Source organism: Phyllobates terribilis, unplaced genomic scaffold (genome assembly GCF_046119375.1).
Source record: "Phyllobates terribilis strain yellow unplaced genomic scaffold, ASM4611937v1 Scaffold_1__5_contigs__length_1240528914, whole genome shotgun sequence".
Lineage (NCBI taxonomy): Eukaryota > Metazoa > Chordata > Amphibia > Anura > Dendrobatidae > Phyllobates > Phyllobates terribilis.
The window spans coordinates 127,777,088-127,792,479 of NW_027362761.1; positions in this window are offsets into that span (position 1 = coordinate 127,777,088).

Consider the following 15,392-nt stretch of genomic DNA (forward strand, 5'->3'; position numbering starts at 1 on the left):
AACAAAACAGTTTTGAAATCAGTCTTCATGTAATGTTTGGCCCACTGGAGCCGTTTCTGCTTGTGTGAAGTGGATAGAGGAGGTCGACAGGATGGCGTATGCACAGCTGCAAACCTCTGAAGGACCCTGCATCTTGTTGTTCGGGGGACGTTGGAGGCACAAGCAGCTTCAAAAACTTGTCTGCTGCTATGACAAGGCTTTTTTGCCGCTGCTCTTTCAACCTGACGTAATTGCCTGTAGGAAAGAGTCCTCAATTTGCCCTTATCAGCACGCACACGTGTGTACTGTGAATCAGCTACATACTTCTTGATTGCCAAGACACTTCATCCTGATCATCGCACAATGTTGATTGTAGTCATGCCTTGACCTAAACACTCCACAATTTGTTGCTTCTCAGCAGCCGACACATCCTTTTTCTTTCCCATTTTGGCAGAAAATGTAGGCTGCTTAATAATGTGAGACAACCTTCTTAAGTAGTCTTGCCTTTCATTGGACACACCTGCCAAACTAATTAGCACAGGTGTCTGCAATTGCTTACAGTGATATAAAGAGCCCTGACACATCACCATCAATGAGTTTAACTGACAAACAAACAAATTCTTCCCTTATCACTCCTAAACACTTTTTGCATAATAATTTGGAACGCAGTGTACATGTGCTTTTCCACAAAACACCAGTGGTTCACGTAGTGAATCTTACAGTTCTAACTTGCCAACCGTGGTCTGTATGGAGTTGTTCAATAAAGGGCCCAAAATTAAGATAACATAGATGGGAGAGGTCTCTATGAATAGGAATTCCTAAGTATTTGATACCCTGTGAGGGCCAGGCAAAGGGAAAGTTGGACTGGATGGAATCCTATATGGATTTGGGGAGGGAGACATCAAGGGCCTCAGACTTCGCTGCATTGATTTTAAAATTTGACCATGTAACAAAGTGATCTATTTCAGCCATAACAGCATGGATGGATATATGTGATTGAGTGATATATACTAGGACATCATCAGCAAATAGAGAGCACTTGTACTCGGTGCCTCCCACCTAAATCCACCTAATATTGGGGTTATGGCGAATTGATGAGAGCAGGTGCTCCGTCACTAGGATGTATAAGAGAGGGGACAGAGGACATCCCTGCCTTGTCCCATTGGTGATTGTGAAAGGTGATGAAAATGTTCTGATGCACCCCCTGGGCCTTGGGACACCCGGAGCCGGACCCTTTTTGGTGGATGCTGGTGGTTGTAGTCTTCGTGGCGGCGACCCGGTTCCGTGGCTCAGGGTGGTCAAACCAGTGGCGGAACTATTTTTGTGGTTTTGATGTTTAAATGTCTGACTACGCCACCCGTGGATTGCGGTCAGAGTGAACCGCCGCTGCAGGGCAGACCGCTGAGGCTGGTGTTGTGGGTGCAGCAGAGCGTAGCATAACTCCCCACGGGAGGAGTATAGCCTCAGGGCAGTGTATGCGGAGGATGGGGGTGATGGGGGTGATGGTGCAGAGCAGCAGCAGTAACGACACGGAGTCAGTGATGCAGTCCAGGGCCTTTACTCACAGTTCTTATTATCCAGACCACGTCTGCAGGTAACGGCTGCCCACGTCATACTGTGCTCACCAGGTGAGGGGCTCAGACAACTCCCAGATAACTTTGGAGCGCTTCACAGGACCCCCTTTGTGTGTCCTTTGTCTGGCCTTTCTTACCAACCCTTCTGTCCGGCTGCCTCGGGCCTCCTCTTGGTAAACTTGGCGCCAGTTTCCCTGACCCTATGTGGTGCCTTCCTAGCGGGTGTAGCGAGGGGCTGCGCCACATAAAATGTCACAGCCTCCGGTTTCTAGTTTCGGGGACCGGTCTCCCCCTTTGGCCTGACCCCTCCACGCAGGTGGATTCGGGCGTGCGGTGGCGACTCGCCCGTCCGCACCCCTGAGTTCCCTTTATTCCTCGTTCCTGGAGCCTTCTCCGCTCCTCTTCCTTCCTTCTCCCTCTTCCAGGCCTGGGCCTCTGTTACTAGGCCCGCCTCCGGAGCAGAGCTCATGCAGAGCCCCTGCTCCCTGCCACTTCTGCTCAGACTTCTCTGCACTGAACTAAGATGGTGCCCACCTTTTATACTCCCTTCTCAATGCACCCAGGAACTGCTTCCTCCCTGCTCCTGCACTACAGGGTTCCCCTTCCTCAGTGTTCCCTCCCCCCACTCCAGCCAGGGACAGGGACTGTCGTGCCCATCTCAGAGGCATATTGGTCGCCCTGCCCCACGGCAATGTGGTGTAATGCATGCAGGTGTCGGGTCCTGATCCACACTCCATCCTTACCTGAGAGTGAGATATCACACCTCTGGGTGAGGTGCAATACCTCTGTAGCAACCGAGCCCTCAGGGTGCTACAGTTCCATTTATCTTCAGCCTAGGTGACGTATTGTGATACAGGGCCGTGATTTTGGCTATAAAAGGGTCCCCTAGACCCCTACCCCAAGCTTTTTAAGAGAATCATATATGGCGTGCCAGGAGACTCTATGGAATGCTTTCTCAGCATCCAACGAGAGTATCTAATTACAAATTTTTAACTGCATCTAGCCCAGGAAATACTTTGTGCCTAGTAGCAGTGTCTGCTAGTCAGCGGATTATCCCGGCTGTTAAGCAAGCTACACCACCTGTAGTTTAGACACTTAATTTTTTCAAAGGAAATGCTTCGGGACCATGGGATGCTCAGTGAAGAGCATCAGGAGGCACCCCAAGGCATAGGGGCTGGGACTGGCAGTAGGATGCCTTGCGGTGGACAGCCGAGCTCGATCCTTATAAAAGCTTTTTAACTGCAGCAGCTTTAGTGGACGCTACTGGAGCTGGAATTACGCGGCTGCTGGCATGAGACTTGCCCTCCAATAGATCCTTGTAAATGGATTTAAAGTGTATTCATTCAAATTAGAGAGACAATTTAAATTAAAAATCTTAGAGCTGCCTCCACCACAGGGGGGCTTGCTCGACCCACCAGCAGACAGGCACCAGTATTGGGAGAGGGGGGCTGGCCATCAGGGTTCACCGCGGCTCTGGCACAAACCCGGCGACACGGAGGTGGCACGGGCAGGAGCGGACTGGCCGTGTCGGCTTCTCACTTTTTGGATTTTAGAAGGGCATGACATGCCTATATCTGTGTCTCCCCCTCCTTTTACTCCTCCACCTCTTTTATTTTCGCATGACTATATGTACTTGTCACTTTTCCATGTGTTAGTAATGTCTTCTGAGCAGTTTGTCAGCTTTTGGACACCTTTGAAGGTGTTTTCTATGTGTTTCTATGTGTTTTTGTTTGCCTGCCATTGGTTTTAATGGTGTTCGAAGGTGTTCGACGAACAGTTCGACGAACAGTTCGGCGAACACACGGGTGTTCGACGAACCGAACCGAACTCGAACACTACGGGGGTGGCTCAACACTACTTGGGACTAATACAACATTTTAGTGGTAAATGTAATTATTGTTTCTTCACTGCCCAATGGTATAAAATTCTGTAAGGCACATGTGATGTCAACATGCTCACTGCACCCCTAGATAAATTCATTGGGGGTGTAGTATGTAAAAAAGGTCACTTGTGGGGGGTTTCTACTTTTCTGGCACCTCAGGCGCTCTGCCAATGTGACATGACATTCTCAAACCATTTCAACAAAATCTGAACTCCAATATGGCGCTTCTTCCCTTCTGAGCTTTGCACTGTGCTTTAAAAGTAGTTAGTACATATGGGGTATTGGCATACTCAGGAGTAATTGTGTAATTGTAGTGCCGGCTTCTTTGCCTCCTCCCCTCATTCCCCCACAGAGGCACCGACCCCCTTACCGCCGCAGCCCCTGGCCAGAGGTCCCACTCCGGCATCCTCTTTCCACTGCCCATTGTGCACACATGGCACGCAGTTCCCCGGGCACTGTGCTTAGGGCGTGCACTTCCCTCCTCTTAAAGGGACCGCTCGCACACCATCCTAAAGTGTCCACGGCAAATGACTCTAACTATTTAATGCACCTCCTCCAATATGGAGGTGCCTGTGCAACTTTGTTTGTTGCAATACTCTGTTCAGTTCTCATGTCCCGGTGCATGTGTCTGCCCGCCTGCTTGTCTATCAGCCGTGCCCTCCTGCCTGTCTATCAGCAGTGCTCACCTGAACCTGTTCTTGGGGGTCAGCAGCCATCCATCCGAGCTCAGTACCAGAGTAGCACTGGGTCCACCTTCCTCGTCACTCCTTGGATCACAGAGTCAATAGGCCACCGTAGATCTAAGGTCGGATTTGGTGAGGCACCTAGTCACGCCCCTCCGGCCTCTCCTTGCACCATGGCACAGTGGTTCCACCACCCGCCCCGTTACAGTAACAAATTGTACCATTCATTTTCTCCTTTTATACTTTTTGAAAATTAAAAACTTGGGACCAAATCAACATTTCAGTGGAGAAAATGATAATTTTCCATTTAGACTTACAGGAGTATCGGACTAATGGCTTACAAAAAAAATTATCCACTAAAATTTATCTTTTAATATTTGACTTAAAATTTTAGAAAGAGAAACTCATACAAGAGATAATGAGATAAACCCAGTGTTTTTTAAGATAAGTAATATACAATTCCTACCACAGAAAACAGAAAAATATTTTATGCCCCAGAGGCAATAGTACATAAGATATTTCTATCTCTCTCTATGTGTCCCAAACAGATAGCCCTACCTAGCCGCGGAGGTTGGCACCCTGCAATATGCTCAAATGGCGCCCCCGCTCACCGCGAGCTGACCCTAATAGGTCCTATCATTTACTGGCCCAATTCAAAGCAATTCCAAACAAGACCCCACAGGCCTAGATACTTCAGACCAAATCAAAGTGATATGCCAGTTTTAGACCACAAAAATATCCAAGTAGGACCCTGTTTATTTATTTTAAGGACGAGGACTGTGCCATCAATATGAACACTTACACAGGCGCTATAGTCTACAAACGTGAAACAGCATTGACTAACTATTCCAACCAAATTTTCACTCTAAAAGTCAAACGGGGCTCCTTCCCTTTTGAGACCTGCCGTGCGCCCAAATAGTAGTTTTCTACCACATATAGGGTATTGGCAGACTCAGGAGAAATTGCACAACAAATTTTATGGTCCATTTCCTCCTGTTACCCTTGTGAAAAAGAAAACTTTGGAGTAAAATCTACATTTTTGGTGGAAATTTTTTTTTTTTCATTTTCATGGTTCCACATTATAAAATTCTGTGAAGCACCTATGGGTTCAAGGTGCTCACCACATCTCTAGATACGTTACTTGAGGGGTATATTTTCCAAAATATTGTCATTTGTGGGGGGGTTTCTACTGTTTAGATAACCAGGGGCGCTGCAAACGCGACATGGTGTCCACTATCTTTTCTATCCAATTTTGCATTCTAAAAGTCAAATGGTGCTCTTTCCCCTCCAAGTCTTGCAGTCCACCCAAACAGTAGGTTTCCCCCACAAATGGAGTATTGGCATGCTCTGAAGAAATTGCGCAACAAATTTTGGGGTCCATTTTCTCCTGTTACCCTTGTAAAAATAAAAAAAAAATTGGTCTAAATTTAAATTTTTGTGAAAAAAAGTTAAATGTTAATTGTTTTGTTCCACATTGCTGCAGTTCCCTTGAAGCACCTGAACAGTTAATAAACTTGTTGAATGTGGTTTTGAGAACCTTGAGGGGTGCAGTTTTTAGTATGGTGTCAATTTTGGATATTTTCATATATTCAATAGGCTTCTCAAAGTCACTTCAAAATTGGTTTTAAAAATTTTATTAGAAAATTGAGAAATTGCTGATTATTAACTTCCTAACAGTAAAAATTTTTTAAAATGATACTGATGTAAAGTAGACATGTGGTAAATGTTATTTATTAACTATTTTGTGTGATATAACTAACTGGTTTAAGGGCATAAAAATTTGAATTTTGAAAACTGAGAAATTTTCAAAATTTTCGCCAAAATTCCAATATTTTCACAAATAAATGCAATAAATGCAAGAAAATATCAGCCTAAATTTACCACTGTCATGAAGTACTATGCATCACAACAAAACAATCTAAGGCTGCGTGCCCACTATGCATTTTTCAACCGTTTTTGCTGCGGAATTTCCCCAGTGAAAACGCTTAAAAAACGCTTGGTAATACGTGCCCTTTGGTCCCCAATGATAATCCGCATGTGCTGTGCACATGCTGCGGAAATTTCGGCTGCGGATTATCATTGCGGAAAAATATGCAGCATGTCCATTAATTTTGCGGACACGCAGCGCAATTGCCGCCATTGACTTGCATTGAAACGCATAATATCCATGTGAGCACATTTGCACATATGGATATTATGTGATTCTTTGTGCGGATGGTACCCAGGTCTGGAGAAGAGGAGACTCTCCTCCAGACTCGGGTACCATAGAACCTATTAAAAAAGAATTTAAAATAAAAAATAAAGAATATACTTACCTTCCGATGGCCCCCGATGTTTTCTCTGCTCCATCCGGTCTGTTGTATGCGTCGCGGTGGTGTGAAAGGACCTGCCATGACGTCATTTAGTCATGTGACAGGTCACGCGACCGCTGACGTCGGCGGTCGCGTGACCTGTCACATGACTCAATGACGTCACCGCAGGTCCTTTCACATACACAGACCGGACGGAGCGGAGAAAACACCGGGAGTCATCGGAAGGTAAGTATAATCTTTATTTTTTATTTTTTACCATTTGTATTCTTTTTTTTAACTATTAACTTGGTCACACTATATAAATCCAAGCGCATGTAAAATCCGCATGCGTTTTTGCTGCCAGGGAGAAGTGGAAAAAATATGCAGCATTTCTGTATTGTGGGCACTTAGCCTTAGAATCACTAGGATATGATGAGTTATTATCTGATCAATTGACACTGGTCAGAATTGTAAAAGAGGAAGGTCTTGAGAGTAATAGAGTATACAAGTGCAGAGATATAAGGAGTTTAGGGCAGAGATGTGTGAATGCATAAAATAACAGATTCCTAAAATAAATATACTATGGATTATGGATTTCCTACAACCTCCAGGCTGAAAACTGTTTTTTAAGTCTGCTTGTTAAACAAACTATAAACAGCATAATTGTAAAAACGGCAGTGTATAAGTTGCTGATGGGCCACAGGGGTAAGCATTGGGAATCTGATTTTCTAGGATACCCTATTCTAATTGCAGATTGTCAGTGCATTATTAAATACATTTCCTTAATATTTTAATTTGTAATATATATCCAAACCTCAAGTAAAGCCAAGCTGGTATACTTCACAAAAGAATTCAACTGAGGCATGAAAAACTGCAATAGATGTAATAAATTTGCCATAAAAAAAGACTAAAAATGTGAAAACAGAAGGTCAAGTGTTGGGCAAAGCACATTTTTGCTCAAAAATATAATATCCTATGGAATAGAATATTTACTGCTACAGGACGCAGGTACAAACTTAAGTGGTAGATAATAATTTTAAATGTTTTATGATAGTTCCCTTTAAGTCATTATTAGAGATGAGCGTTGTTCTACTCGAACTGTTCGCCAATCTCAAATTCGAGCTGTTTTGGGCGGTGTTCGAGCCGTTCGGCGAACACAAACAATTTGAGAAAAATTCGGCTGTTCGAGGTTATGTTCGATAACTGTTCGTGCACCAAAATCATAACTGGATTTTTTCTCAGTAATGATGAAAATTAATGTTAATACGCAGTTTGAGTGTTCAGCGGGGTGGGGGGAGGGGCAGGGGATGGATCTCTGCAGGAACAATGAAGATCTCCATTTTTTTTTTCTCTTTCCCGCATTTACAGTGGGGAGGTGCAATCTGTCAGCCTATCAGCAGCGCACACACGGAGCGAAGTGCTTTTTTTCACACAAGCAAGGGCATGTGTCATTGGCAGTGTATGTCACATGTCCTTGCCCTATAAGACCAAGCCATTTTCCCCGTCGCCACCATTTTCTCACTGCTGCAGCTGCGTGTTAGACGGCACCGCTGTTGCTGTGTGCGCTATACCTTGATAATTTCAAGCCAATTTTCGCACAAATCTACAGATAGCTTGGGAGTAGGGAATAGTTGTGATTGCAGTCCTTTTAAGGACTAGGTTACAGCATTTCCTACGACTTTTATCAGGCAGGTCTGTGCTCTTAAATAGATAGATTGTGGGAGTAAAGACTAATTGTAATTGGAGTCCTTTTCAGGACTAGGTTACATCAGTTCCTATCAGTTTTTGCCAGGCAGGTCTGTGCCAGTGCTGTGCAAGTTTTTTTCACAGCATTTGGCTGAATCTAGCAAAGCTAATCCTTTTTGGCCTATTGCAGAGTGTGTTAGTCAGTGGAGTAGCCTATCTGTGTTGCAAGATATACCACCTGTGTATAGAATACCAATTTTTTTACTGCACCTAGTGAAGTAAAATCTTTTGGGCATAGCATCATTCTATTAGTCCATCTATACTGACCTCCATCAGGTTGTAAATTGAATATAATTTTTTTCTGCATCTAGCTCTGAAAAAATATTGGGCTTCTAGCTGTGTGTGGGACTTGTTGTATTAGTCCATCAATACTGACCTCCATCAGGTTGCAAACTGCATATATTTTTTTCTTCATCTACCTCTGAAAAAATATTGGGCTTCTAGCTGTGTGTGGGACTTGTTCTATTAATCCATCTATACAGACCTCCATCAGGTTGCAAACTGAATATATTTTTTTCTGCATCTACCTCTGAAAAAATATTGGGCTTCTAGCTGTGTGTGGGACTTGTTGTATTAGTCCATCTATACTGACCTCCATCAGGTTGCAAACTGAATATATTTTTTTCTGCATCTACCTCTGAAAAAATATTGTGCTTCTAGCTGTGTGTGGGACTTGTTGTATTAGTCCATCTATACAGACCTCCATCAGGTTGCAAACTGAATATATTTTTTTCTGCATCTACCTCTGAAAAAATATTGGGCTTCTAGCTGTGTGTGGGACTTGTTGTATTAGTCCATCTATACTGACCTCCATCAGGTTGCAAACTGAATATATTTTTTTCTGCATCTACCTCTGAAAAAATATTGGGTTTCTAGCTGTGTGTGGGACTTGTTCTATTAATCCATCTATACAGACCTCCATCAGGTTGCAAACTGAATATATTTTTTTCTGCATCTACCTCTGAAAAAATATTGGGCTTCTAGCTGTGTGTGGGACTTGTTGTATTAGTCCATCTATACTGACCTCCATCAGGTTGCAAACTGAATATATTTTTTTCTGCATCTACCTCTGAAAAAATATTGGGCTTCTAGCTGTGTGTGGGACTTGTTCTATTAATCCATCTATACAGACCTCCATCAGGTTGCAAACTGAATATATTTTTTTCTGCATCTACCTCTGAAAAAATATTGGGCTTCTAGCTGTGTGTGGGACTTGTTGTATTAGTCCATCTATACTGACCTCCATCAGGTTGCAAACTGAATATATTTTTTTCTGCATCTACCTCTGAAAAAATATTGGGCTTCTAGCTGTGTGTGGGACTTGTTCTATTAATCCATCTATACAGACCTCCATCAGGTTGCAAACTGAATATATTTTTTTCTGCATCTACCTCTGAAAAAATATTGGGCTTCTAGCTGTGTGTGGGACTTGTTGTATTAGTCCATCTATAGTGACCTCCATCAGGTTGCAAACTGAATATATTTTTTTCTGCATCTACCTCTGAAAAAATATTGGGCTTCTAGCTGTGTGTGGGACTTGTTCTATTAATCCATCTATACAGACCTCCATCAGGTTGCAAACTGAATATATTTTTTTCTGCATCTAGCTCTGAAAAAATATTTGGCCTTCTAGCAGTGTGTGGGACTTTCTCTATTAGTCCATCTATACTGACCTCCATCAGGTTGCAAATTGAATATAATTTTTTTCTGCATCTAACCCAGCCAATAGTTTTGGCCTAATACCACAGTTTGGCCACTCAGCTCTGCTCGGTTCCCATCCATTGTTTTTTTGTGCAAACAACTCCAGAGTTGTTAATTAGTTAACCACCAAAATGAGTGGAAAAAGGCCTGCTGCTGGTGGAAAGGGGAATAGGCGTGTTGGGAAGGGGAAAAAAGGTTGTGTCCGTGGGGTAGGTGTTAAAGCAACAGTAACATCTGCAGAAGAAAGACCATCTTCCAGCCAAACTAAAATGTCTACTTCTTTTAGCGGACAATGTGATAAGATCCCTTTCTTACGGCCACGCCAATCGCTACAAATTCCAGATGAGGCACAAAAACAGCAGGTGCTTCAACGGATATCAAGTGCTCCTTTAAGTGGGCTCTCCTCCACATCAACTTCAACATCACAAATACTCCAGTCCTCAAAGGTGTCACCCCAATCGCACTTGCTTCCTCACAGCTCCCAAATCTCCAGCTGCCCGTCTGAGTATGAGGTAGAACAGATGGTTGAGTCTGCAGAGCTGTTTACTCATACTATAGCCTGGGAATCAGAGGTCGACTCCAGCGCTTCTGTGAATCCAGACGAGGAAATGATCTGCACTGATGCCCAGAATCTTTATGAGTCGGATCCAGGACCAGACGCAGAAGGTTCTGACCATAATGTAGAAACTCATTCCCAAACTGTAACTCCTGTTGGTGGAGACAATGAGGAAGACGATGATAAGACTCAAATACCTGATTGGAGCGACAACTTTAGTTTTTTGTCAGGGCAGGAACAGGTTGGCTCTGAGGACGACGGGTGTGATAACGCACAGGGTGATGATGATGAGGTTGGAGATCCCACTTACTGTCAACCCACAGTCAGCCAAGAGATGAGGTCAGCAGAGGAGGTGGAGGAAGATGCTAGTGACGACGAGGTCAGGTTGCGCCTTCCTGGACAGAGACGTAGTACTGGAAGCACGTCAACAACTGCATCCTCAAACACAACTCTGCCTCTCACCACAAGTCGTGGTGGCTCTTCAGGTCGCATGGGTGCTAAGCCTTGCATAGCCTGGGCATTTTTTCAGATCGATAAAGATGACCCAACTCGTGTTATCTGTAACATTTGTCAGCAAAAGCTAAGTAGAGGCCAAAAAATACATAGTTTGAGTACTTCATGCATGAACCGGCACATGGACATGAAGCATAAGTTGCAGTGGGAAGCTCAGTGTGCTACAATGCGGCCTAGCCGGCCGGGCCAACCACCGTCTGCCATATCTTGTGCATCCGCGGCCTCTTCATCCTCTGTGACTGGGGGGACAGCAGTCACACCTGTTTTGGGGCGCAGACCTGCCACCTCTTTACCCGCAACAGCCAGCATGATTGGCAGGTCATCATTTTCTTTGGAGGTGGTAACACCAGCTGGTGTTGAGCGCTGTCCGACATCGATAGCACCACCTTTGGATCAAGGCAACCTAACATGTCCGCCTGCATCTTCCTCACAGACCAGCAGTTTGCCGGGGACACCCTTATCAACCCCGTCTAAGCACAATAGCCAGCCCTCGGTCCCTCAGATGTGGACAAGTAAAAGACCATTTCCTCCTAGCCATGAGAAAGCTAAGAGGTTGAATTTCACTATCTGCAAGTTCTTGGCTACAGAAATGCTGCCTTTCCGCCTGGTGGACACAGAGAATTTTCGAGACCTTATGTCCGTCGCAGTGCCCCAGTACCAGATGCCCAGTCGGCACTACTTCTCAAAGAAAGGTGTGCCTGCGCTCCACCAGCATGTCACACACAACATCACCGCTTCTTTGAGAAACTCTGTGTGTGACAGGGTGCATTTCACCACAGACACTTGGACGAGTAGGCATGGACAGGGGCGTTACATGTCGCTGACTGGGCACTGGGTAACTATGGTGACAGCAGGACAAGGGGCTGCTGTCCAAGTCTTGCCGTCCCCACGAGTTGTGCGTCAATCCTCTTTATGTCAAAGTTCCTCCACTCCTTCTGCCTCCTCAACCTCCTCTCGGTCTTCCACCTGCACCCAAAGCCTGTCTGGTCATGCCACAAGCTTTCTAACTGCGCAGAAGGGATCCTGCACACCTCCTTACTATGCTGGCAGTAGGGCTCAACGTCATCAGGCGGTTTTTACATTGAAATGTCTGGGAAATGTGAGTCACACAGCTGAGGAGTTGTGGTCAGCTCTGGAGAACCAATTCCATGAATGGTTGTCTCCACTGGACCTGAAACCAGAGAAGGCCATGTGCGACAATGCTGCAAACCTGGGTGCGGGACTTCGCCGGGGCAATGTCACACACGTGCCTTGTATGGCTCACGTGTTGAACCTGGTTGTCCAGCAATTTTTAGCCCACTATCCCAGTCTAGATGGCCTTCTGCAGAGGGCACGGTCGCTGTGTGCTCACTTTCGCCGTTCGCATCCCGCAGCTCAGCGACTTACATCTCTACAGAAGTCGTTGGGCCTGCCACTTCACCGGCTAAAATGCGATGTGCCTACCCGGTGGAATTCAACTCTGCACATGTTGCAGCGACTGTGGCAGCACCTACAAGCCCTGGTGCAATACGTTCTGACGTATAGCCTGGGCCAACGAGATCCAGAGGTGGGGCAAATCACGCTGGAGGAGTGGTCTCAGATCAGGGACCTATGCACCCTTCTGCACAGTTTTGAAATGGCGACGAAGATGCCATTATCAGCATGACTATTCCGGTGATTTACATGCTGGAGCACATGTTAAACAGAATTCAGAGTCAGGTGGTGGCACAAGAGGAGGTGGAGGAAGTAGAGGAGGAGGAGTTGTATGCGGAAGGGCTAACATCTGCAAGGTCCAGACGGTTGGCAGCACCAAGGCGGCAGGCATGTGAGGGTGGGGGAGATGGTTTTACCAGGGCGCATGGTAGCAGCCAAACTAGTGAGGAAGGTGCAGGAGCCCAGGAAGAAGTGGAGGACGAACTGATGGAAGACTCATCAGATGAGGGAGACCTTGATCACATTTCTGTTGTGCGAGGTTGGGGGGAGAGGACAGAGGAAGGAAGCATGATTGTTACCTCGCCACCAACACAACAGGGACTTGGTGCTCCTGGATGCACAACACACATGAGTGCCTTCTTGCTGCACTACCTGCAACATGACCCTCGAATTGTGAGAATTAGAAATAATCCTGACTACTGGGTTGCCACACTGTTAGATCCCCGGTACAAAAGTAAATTTGCAGAAATTATTCCTGCCATAGAAAGGGATGCACGCATGCAGGAGTATCAGCAGAGACTGTTGCAGAATCTTACATGTGCTTTTCCACAAAATACCAGTGGTGCACGTAGTGAATCTCACAGTTCCAACTTGCCAACCGTGGGACCGTCAAGTGTTCAGCACTCAAACCGTAACAGAACCACAGTATCTGCTGGTAACATCAATTTTGCGGAATCATTTCACCACTTTTTTAGCCCATCCTTTGCAAGGCCACAGGAGACAAGAAGTCTGACACATAGTCAACGCCTAGAGACGATGGTACAGGAGTATCTCCAAGTAAACATTGAAGCCACGACTGTGTCACTGGACCCTTGCTCTTTTTGGGCTTCCAATCTGGATAAATGGCCGGAGCTAGCCACTTACGCCTTGGAGATCTTGTCATGCCGCGCAGCCAGCGTTCTGTCTTAACGTGTGTTCATCACTGCTGGTGGTGTGCTGACAGATAAGCGCACGCGGCTCTCCACTGATAATGTAGACAGACTCACGTTCATAAAGATGAACAAATCATGGATCCGAAACGACTTTTCTACCCCTGTGTCATCCTGGGGAGAGTAAAAGCTTGATGATTGGTTAAAATCACCCTACCAACCGTTTTAAGCTTTCAAATTACTAATCATGTTTATCTGTATCTTGGCTGGAAAATAATTTGGGCTTTGTAGCAGTGTGCAGCACTGATTCTATTAGGCCATCTATAATAAGCTCCACCAGATTTAAAATTACTAATCATGTTTATCTGTATCTTGACTGGAAAATAATTTGGGCTTTGTAGCAGTGTGCAGCACTGATCCTATTAGGCCATCTATACTAAAGCTTCACCAGATTTAAAATTAATAATAATTTTTAGCTGCATCTAGCCCGGAAAATAATTTTGGGGCTCCGAGATGCGCAAGACACATAAGTGCCTTCTTGCTGCACTACCTGCAGCATGACCCTCATATTGTCAGAATTCGAAGTAATCATGACTACTGGGTTGCCACACTCTTAGATCCCCCAAACTTTTCGATCAACCTTTTCATTTTTATAAAGACCAAAAAAATGGTCATTTTTGAAATTATAAGCATTAGCAGGTTGTTAGAAACTGAAATCAAACAGTTTTCAACTCAAAACTTTATTCTAGGTGATGTTACATTTTCACATAGGACCCCTTGTTCGAAAGGAGCTTCTGAACTCTCTCGTCCATTGAATTTGTCAGGTTTTGGATGGTTTCTGCTTCAATTGTTTTGCATGAGGACAGAATACCCTCCCAGAGCTGTTGCTTAGATGTGAACTGCCTCCCGCCATCATAGACACTCCTTTTAATGATGCTCCAAAGGTTCTGAATGGGGTACAGGTCAGGGGAGCATGGGGGTCACACCATAAGTTTGTCCCCTTTTATGCCCATATCAGCCAGAGATGCAGATGTTTTATGTGCAGCATGAGATGGTGCATTATCATGCAGAAAAATGATCTTGCTGTGAAATACACGGTTCTTCTTCTTGAACCATGGCAGGAAGTGCTGTTTGAGAAAATCCACATACATTATGGAGTTCATCTTTAGCGCCTTCAGGGATCCTAAAGGGGCTGACAATCTCTCTCCCCATGATTCCAGCCCAAAACATTACTCCACCTCCTCCTTGTTGGCGCTGTAGCCGTGTTTGCGTGGGGTGTCCATCAACCAGCCATCCTCCACTCCATCCATCTGGACCATCGAGCGCTGCACGGCACTCATCCGTGAACAAAACAGTTTTGAAATCAGTCTTCATGTAATGTTTGGCCCACTGGAGCCGTTTCTGCTTGTGTGAAGTGGATAGAGGAGGTCGACAGGATGGCGTATGCACAGCTGCAAACCTCTGAAGGACCCTGCATCTTGTTGTTCGGGGGACGTTGGAGGCACAAGCAGCTTCAAAAACTTGTCTGCTGCTATGACAAGGCTTTTTTGCCGCTGCTCTTTCAACCTGACGTAATTGCCTGTAGGAAAGAGTCCTCAATTTGCCCTTATCAGCACGCACACGTGTGTACTGTGAATCAGCTACATACTTCTTGATTGCCAAGACACTTCATCCTGATCATCGCACAATGTTGATTGTAGTCATGCCTTGACCTAAACACTCCACAATTTGTTGCTTCTCAGCAGCCGACACATCCTTTTTCTTTCCCATTTTGGCAGAAAATGTAGGCTGCTTAATAATGTGAGACAGCCTTCTTAAGTAGTCTTGCCTTTCATTGGACACACCTGACAAACTAATTAGCACAGGTGTCTGCAATTGCTTACAGTGATATAAAGAGCCCTGACAC